The sequence below is a fragment of the Typha latifolia genome, chromosome 10 (assembly GCF_019914945.1).
Source record: "Typha latifolia isolate L0001 chromosome 10, TyphaL0001v2, whole genome shotgun sequence".
Classification (NCBI taxonomy): domain Eukaryota; kingdom Viridiplantae; phylum Streptophyta; class Magnoliopsida; order Poales; family Typhaceae; genus Typha; species Typha latifolia.
Genome location: NC_133095.1, coordinates 6,873,521 through 6,882,237, shown reverse-complemented (window position 1 = coordinate 6,882,237; position 8,717 = coordinate 6,873,521).

Here is an 8,717-nt window from a genome sequence, read left to right as displayed (position 1 = left end):
AGAGTTACCCTGAATTGGAAGACCGAGATTTGCTTTCACTTGACCACATGTGCATTCGAGTGCCTGAGGATGAGACATTGTAGACCAAATTGTTGGAGCACTTTTACTACACTCTAAGGAAGGACATGAGGGTGTCTTGAGTACCTAAAAGAGGATCTCCCAAAGTTGTACTTGGCCTAGATTGAAGAAATACGTTAGAGCACACGTGAGAGCATGCAAAATGTGCAAATAGGCTAAGATAGAGATGATGAAGACGGCTAGACTTCTACAACTCTTATCCACTAGACCATGTGTGGGATGACATATCCATAGACTTTATTGAGGGATTACCACTAATCCGAGGGTATTCAATGATATTCATTGTAGTAGACCGACTAAGCAAATATGCTCATTTTTTAGCCCTAGTGCATCCTTTCTGAGCGAAGACGATGGCTGAACATTTTGTGCAAAATGTTGCCAAACTCCATGGCATGCGATGTTCGATTATTTCATATCGAAATCAAATTTTTATAAGTGACTTTTGGACTGAATATTTCAAGTTGCAAGGAACTCATTTGGACTTAAGCTCGGCATATCATTTACAAACCGAGGGCCAAACGGAGGTCGTGAACCAAGGGATTAAGCAATACTATTGGTGCTTTGTTGGAGACCGTTCTAGGCACTAGTTGGATACCTATCATAGGCAGATTGATCCTGCAATGCTTCATACCATAGTAGCATCAAGATGACTCTGTTTGAGACAATTTACTTGCGCGCGACACCAATTTTGTGTACTTTTGACCCGCTGGCCTATTTTGATCGAACAAAGGCTAATTTAACTCTTATGGATTGTGATGACATATTAAAGAGGTTAAGATGCACATGGGGATTGCCTAGAACTAGATAAAACAAATCTATGACTGAGGGCATCGAGAGCATGACTTTGAAGTTGGTGATATGATTTTTGTATAGGTGCAACTAAAATCTAATAAAATTAAACTACAAGGTCCTGATTGTAAACCGCTACTTGCTCCGGCTTGAGCCCAGTTGGACCATAAAATTGAGATAGAGAATTTGATGGTTTGGGATTATGCATATCATATTTTTCTATTATCAATTCATCTACACTATAATTATGGATGTGATGAGCATGTTGGATAGATGCATTATTGTGATCATAGTTGGCATTTGTATATCATGTTGCATCCTTCTTTACAATACTTTTAAATTGTAGAGGTGTATACTTGCTAGGCTTTATGCTTAAACTTTTGGTGAAAATATTTTAAGGTCAATAGATGATCCTGAATTTTTGGAGGAGCTAGAGGTGATTATTTATAATTCGTTCATTTATTTCATTCTTGTAAAATAAGTTATGTAGATGGTAGCCTTTGTAGTGAGCACTTGTATCTACTATATATGGATATGTATCTCAAAACTTGTTGTGGCTTATTATATTTTGGGTTTCTATTATCTTGTATAATGTGTAGAAATATTGACTAACAGGATATGTTAAACCACATGGGTTCTACCTATGTGAGAGATACATATATTTGGAGGCGAGTGTATAACCTTATTTTAGATACCTTAAATTAGTTAAAGAAAATCAGGTGATCGGTTGTGAACCAGAATTATAGTATCATTATTACCTTTGATGTGATATAAAAAAGTAAAAAAAATATTAGTTTTAAATAGAAATTAAGGATGTCATAAATTGACTGTAATATCCTCAATAGTTAGAGGCTATTAGTGTTAAAATATTATTATTAAATTTGACCTTCAATAAAAATTTTTTTAAAAGAAGTTTTCAATAGTCTCATAAGGTTGTTGCAAGCTTGCAAACCAATGAGATGTCATGATCCGGGTCTGATTGGATCTCCTCATGGGAACATTGTCGGTGGATCAAGTCTATTTATTTTTTAATTAATTCATATTTATCTTTTAATCATCTTTATCCTTATTTATATCTATTCTTTATGTAGGCCTTTAAGGCAAGTCTTAGTTAAGTTATGTAAGTCTTTTAAGACAAGTATAAGTTAAGTTATTAAGCCTTTAAGGCAAATTCTAGTTAAGTCATATAAACCTGATAAGCTCTGATACCACTTTGTTAAGCTCTGATACCAAATTGATAAGCTCTTATACCAATTGATAAGATCTAGAACCAAAGATAACCTATGCAATGATTCCTTCAAGGTCTAGATGTATTATAAGAATCAGTCTGCGCGACCGTGAGAAAATATTCGTTAAATATTCTCTATTAGTTAGCAAATTACAAAACCAATTGGGTTAGATCTATAACTTCCTGATCTACAACTTTTATATCTATGCCCTTTGAGATTCGAACTGTAGCAGGGATGAAAACACGGAATAACTTGGGTGATGGTGTTGGTGATGGGTGGAGTGGATGTTAGTGTTATGGATGGGTATGGAGAGGAAGGTGGATGGTGGATGTGATTAAGAGATATAGACGAAGTGAACGAAGTGGTCAAGATCCCAAAGAAAAGGGGTGGCTCGATAGTCGAGGGAGATTAGAAATTAAGAGAAGCCTTGCCAACGATAGAGGTGGAAGGTTGGTGAAGAGGGAGGAGGGAGAAGTCTAGAGAGAAGATAAGAGGCAAGAAATTAATAATCTAATAGAATAGTGAATTTGGCTGCAATCGACATATATATACAGGCTAGCCAACAAGTCCTAAAACAATATGAAACCCTAATTCTAGAGGATTCCCGTCGATCGCTTTCGAACACGCCCGATCGCGTTCGAATGCACCAAAACACATTCTCTGTAAGTGCGAATGAGATGCCGGCGTTCAAACGCGGGCGTTCGAACTCGCCCAACCGCGTTTGAATGCACCATATGCGTTCTCTATAATTGCGAACCTGATGCAGGCGTTCGCAAGGGTGTTTGAACGCGACCTATAGGAATTTTATTTTAATAAAAATAAACACCTAATGCAATAAGAAAAGATCCTATCTAAGTATATCAGCCCACCACGCTTCCCCCACCTTGCCTCAAGGTAAAAAGTCAGGGAAATGCTCCAAGATATTAGTCTCTAACTCCCATGTCGCCTCATCGGATGACTTGCCAAGCCACTCAACTAGAATCTCCATCTCTAATCTAGTACCATGTCATCGTCGATGTCTAGAAAGTACTCGTACTAGCTTTACGACCTCTATCTCCTCCAATGGCTCCGGTAGACCCGATCCAACAATCTCATTATCTCCAATGCGCTCTCTCAACAATGAAACATGAAAAATAGGATGCACTCTCGACCCCTACGGTAGCTCCAAATGATATGCAACCGGACCAATACACTCCCACACCCGAAATGGACCAAAGTAGCGATGTGCTAACTTTTGGTTATGCATCGGACATAAGGTCACCTATCGATACGGCTGCACCCTCATAAACACCCAACTATTGATGTCAAACTCCTACTCCCTATGGCTATGATCATAAACTTGCTTCATGAGGTTTTGAGCAAGTTTAAGATGAGCACGTAATCTCCTCAATGTGGCGTCTCTATCCATCAAACTAAGTCCACCTCCGTACGATCTGCAGATGCCACTAGATCATAAGCGCATAACGTCAAAACCGTGCATCCATACGCCACCTCAAAAGGAGTCATGCCAATGCAGCTATGGTAGGAGGTGTTATAAGACCACTCCGCCCACGGTAAGAACTCCAACCATCGACTTGACATCTCTCCAACAAAGCACCTCAAGTACTGCTGCCTCGATTGACTACCTTAGTTTGGCCGTCCGTCTACGGATGGTAGGTCGAACTGAAGTTCAATCGAGTCCCTTGCAATCTGAAAAGCTCAGTCCAAAAGTCACTCATAAATACACGATCATGATCCGAGACAATCGTGCATGGCATGCCATATAACCGAGCAACATCTCTAACCAAAATTTCAGCCACCGACTTGGCTGAAAATGGATGTGACAATACTGAAAAGTGCACATACTTGCTCAATCTATCAACCACCACAAAGATAACATAATAACCACGTACCAGCGAAAGACCCTCTATGAAATCCATAGAAATGTCTTCTCAAACACGGTACGGCATAGGTAAAGGCTGTAATGATCCGGTCGGTTTCAATATGATTGCCTCAGCCCTTTGAGAGACTTCGCAAGCATAAACAAAACTCCTCACATCCCATCTCAATCCTGGCCACGTGCAACTATGAGATATCTTCCTATATGTCCTCAAGACACCCTCATGACCAGCCTCTGGAGTATAGTGGAATGCATCTGCGGTCACTCGAATGCATCTACGGTCCAGCAGCAACCCGCCTCGATTTTCCAAATCTAGATGGCGCTCCGGATCATACATCACCTCCTGCAACAATCTTAAAATATCTGGATCAGATGTACATGCATACCTCATCTCATCAAGGATGGGAAAGGTAGGAGATAAATAGGCTGCAAGCTCGGTGGTATCGGGTTGGCGCGATAGTGCATCCGTTGCTCGATTTTCTATTCCCTTCTTGTATTGAATTTCATAATCATACCCCAGCAAATTTGTGACCCATCGCTGCTGTGCAGGAGTGTGTACGTGTTGTCTGTCCCATAAAGTATGGAAGGCTCATTTGATTAGCTCGGATAATGAATCGTCTACCGACCATATAAGGCCTCTACTTTATCACCGTATGTAGAATTGCCAACATCTCTCTCTCATAAGTCAATAATTGCTAAGATTTTTGTGACAAAGCCTTACTAAGAAAGGCTATGGGACGTCCTCCTTGCATAAGTATAACTCATATGCCAACACCTGATGCATCACATTCCACAATGAATCTTTGGTGAAGTCCGGTAGCGCTAGAGCGGGTGTCATCGTCATTGTTGTTTTCAATTTTTCAAAGGTTGAAGTGGCTTCATCCGTCCATCTAAAAGAGTCCTTCTTCAACAAAGAAGTGACAGGAGCAGCGATCTTGCCATATCCGGCAATGAAGCGTCGATAATATCTAGTCAGCCCCAAAAATTCTCTCAATCCGATGGTAGTAGTAGGAATAAGCCAAGCGGTCATACATGCAACCTTTTGAGGATCCGCCGCTACATCATTTGCTGAAATGATGTGGCCTAAATATTTCTCTTGTAGTACTCCCCATAGACACTTGGACTTCTTGATCTTCAATAGGTTTTGATTCAACAAATTCAGCACATCCTCCAAATGTCGCCAATGCTCCAATTCAGTCCTACTATACACCAAAATGTCATCAAAAAATATCAAGACATACCCTTGCAAGAGACGCTGAAATATATCATTCATAAGGCCTTGAAAGGTAGTTGGAGCATTAGTGAGACTAAAAGGCATTACCCAAAAATCATAATGCCCATCCGGAGTCCGAAATGCAGTTTTGTGCACATCCGTCGGGTGAACTCTAATTTGATGATACCCGGCCCTCAAGTCAAGCTTACTAAATATAGTCGCCCCTGCAAGCTCGTCCAGCACCTCCTAGATAACTGAAATAGGATACTGGTCCTTGACAGTAATAGCATTTAGTGCCCGATAGTTGACACAAAAATGTCATGTCTCATCCTTTTTTGCACCAATAGCATGGGAGATGAGTATGAGCTATGACTTGGTTGAATAAGGCCTTGCTCTAACATCTCGGCAACCATCTTTGAGATAACATCTTTTTGCACATGTGGATATTGATATGGCCTCACATTCGTCGGTGCAGCCCCGGGTACAATCTCTATGCAAGGGTCCACCACTCTCCTCGGTGGCAATTCTTGTAGTTCCTCAAACAGCCCAGAAAAGTTATCTAATAAATTAGAAAATTCAATGGTAGTACCTGAACTCATTTGAGACTCATCTCCTACTGGCCCTAACTAAAGAAGATAGGCCAAATCATACGCACAAGGCAACCCCGTCATAGGCTGCATCATAGGAATCGGCGAAGACCGAACACCATCAAACAGCACATCTTTATTTCCTTGTATATATTTCATCCAGATGCTCCGGAAATCAAATGTGACGAGTCCCAAACTCTGTAACCACTAAGCACCGAGGACAATGTCTGCTCCTCGCAGCACCAACAGATACAAGTCCATAATGATATCGTGTCCTTGCACTCGTATACTGACCCGACAACACAAGCTCTCCGCCCTAAGCTACGTGCTGTCTCTAATAGCAGCGTTAAATCCCATGGTCGGTTCGGTATCAAAACCTAATCTCTTCACTAACCTCTCGTCTAGAAAGTTGTGTGTACTCCCTGAATCAATGAGGATATGCAAACAATGCTTTCTAACGAGTCCATCTACTCGTAACGCCCTCAGCCTAGAAGTACCCGAATATGCATACATCGATATTTCAGATTGGATATCTTCTTCCACGTCCTTCTCAACGGTCTTCTCATGTGAAAAACCCTAGACATAGGTATGTATCTAAATACTAGGCAATGATATCACTCGTTCGCTTAAGTAAAAGTCCGAAGAAATATTAAGAACGAAAGCAGAGATGAACGCCAAGATTTTAACGTGGAAAAACTCAAACGGGAAAAAATCACAGATCCAAACTCGGATCAAAACCAATCACTATGATAGTAGCAGTTACAAGACTGACTCACAAAACAACCCGTCGATCCAAACAACTTTGTTCCTCTCAGTCTTGCTCGCTAGAACCCACGATTCATTGCTTATCGTGATTGAAGTCCAACCTCAGTAGATGAGTGGAACATTGATAGTTGAAGAATCGATGTAGCCCCAAGAAGTCTCCTTCAATAATGCTTCTTCAACCACCTTAGAGATAGGGCATCACAATCCTTATATATGATCTCCAAGATAGAGCCAAATCCAAGTCTTATCCGAACTCACGAGAATCCAATATTTTCAAACTTCGTTGGTGCGTTCGAACGCGGCCTAGGTGCATTTGATTGACTTGACTTGATCTCAGGTGCGTTCGAACAAGCCCGAGTGCGTTCGAACGTGACAACTTGAATTCTTCAGGTTGCGTTCGAACGCGTTTGTGAATGCAGCTCTCGGTATGTGTGAACGTAGTACCCGCGTTCGAATGCGTTTATGAACGCAACTCTCGGTCTGTGTGAACACAAGTACCCGCGTTCGAACGCGTTTGTGAACGCAGCTCTCGGTCTGTGTGAATGCAAGTACCCACGTTCGAACGCGTTTGTGAATGTAGCTCTCGGTCTGTGTGAACGCAAGTACCCGTGTTTGAATGCGTTTGTGAACGCAGCTCTCGGTCTGTGTGAATGCAAGTACTCGCATTTGAACGCGTTTGTGAATGCACCGCGTTCGAACGCGTTTGTGAACGCGGTGTGAACTCAATTCTTGCAATTCTTCAAACTAGAGATATTCTAGACTTGTATAAAGCTCATATACATATAAAAATACACTTAGAATATTTTGTACACAATTGCCAATAATTAAAAACCTAACATCATGGACCTCCTCTGGACACTCTCCATCATCAACAACCTCATCATCCTCCTCAAGACCGTCAATAAGCATCACACTCCCGATCGGTTTAGAACACCGATGACCGGGGGTGAAACGCTCATCACATCGAAAGCAAAGTCCCTTCGCTCTTCGCTCCTCTACATCGGAAGAAGGTCTCAAAGGTGGTCGTGGTACTCGTAGCCGCTGTTTTTATAACTGCAAAATTTTCAACCGGCGTTCTAGGTGCAAACTACCCATCTCAATTGCCCCAATTTGTTTTCGTTGCCATCTTTAGAGCCCTATAATTTTTTTCCATCCTCACAGCTTTCTCAAAGGCCTCTTCAATAGTAGTAGGACATAGAGCATGAACATCCGCTTGTATCTCATCCCGTAGCCCTGAAATAAATACACTCATCAATGTCCATTCGGGCCACGGTGGCTCAGAACAACTACTAACTCTCTCAAACTCAGCTTGGTACTCCAATACGGTCATTCTTTGAACCATCTTTCTTAATGTGGAAGCAAAATCTTCATATGTCGCAGTCTCAAATCGGCATGTAATCCTCCTACAAAAATCAGCCCATCCAGTAAATCCACCACCATGAAAAATTGATCTATACCAATGCAATGCTGTTCCTTGGAGGTGAAAGCTTACTATCTGGACTTTTGCATCTTCTGTTGTACCTTGACAATCAAAATATTGTTCAACTTGAAACACCCAATCCATTGGATCAACGTCTTTGAACTTTGGAAAGTCCAAGCGAGCAGTTCTCCCCCGAATAGCATTGTCGGATTCGCGAAAGATCCTTGGTTTCGGTGTAAACCTTTGCGCAAGTTGATCACCTTCTCTAAATCCTCGAACACGCCCATCACCATCTCCATAGGGATCAACCTCGTCCTCAAAGTGTCAATCCTCCTCATCGACGAAGCCTGCCAGTGTCGCACACCTCTCGGGTTCCACCACTACCGGTCTTGTGTTTTGCAACGGAGGTAGGGAATGATGTGTAGGCATAGGTAAAAGGGGATCATTGACACTCGCATGACACACCTGGACCTGTGGGGTATCAGTTTGATGGGGTTCCACCACTGGTCCTTCTTGGAACTTTGATCGTCGTCGAGGAGATAACGAATCAAATCTATTCTTGACATATTCCTTGAAATCATTGTGATCCTTTTGAATTGAGTCAACTCTATGCATTAATGTATGAAACATGCCCCTAATTTCATCCATATTCGCACTCATGGACGTTGGTTGACTCGGTCCTACCGTGGTCGCTCCAAAGGAATTGATTTCACAGTTAAGGTCGTCATCATGGATTGAGTCCTCCCTTGTCAGTATG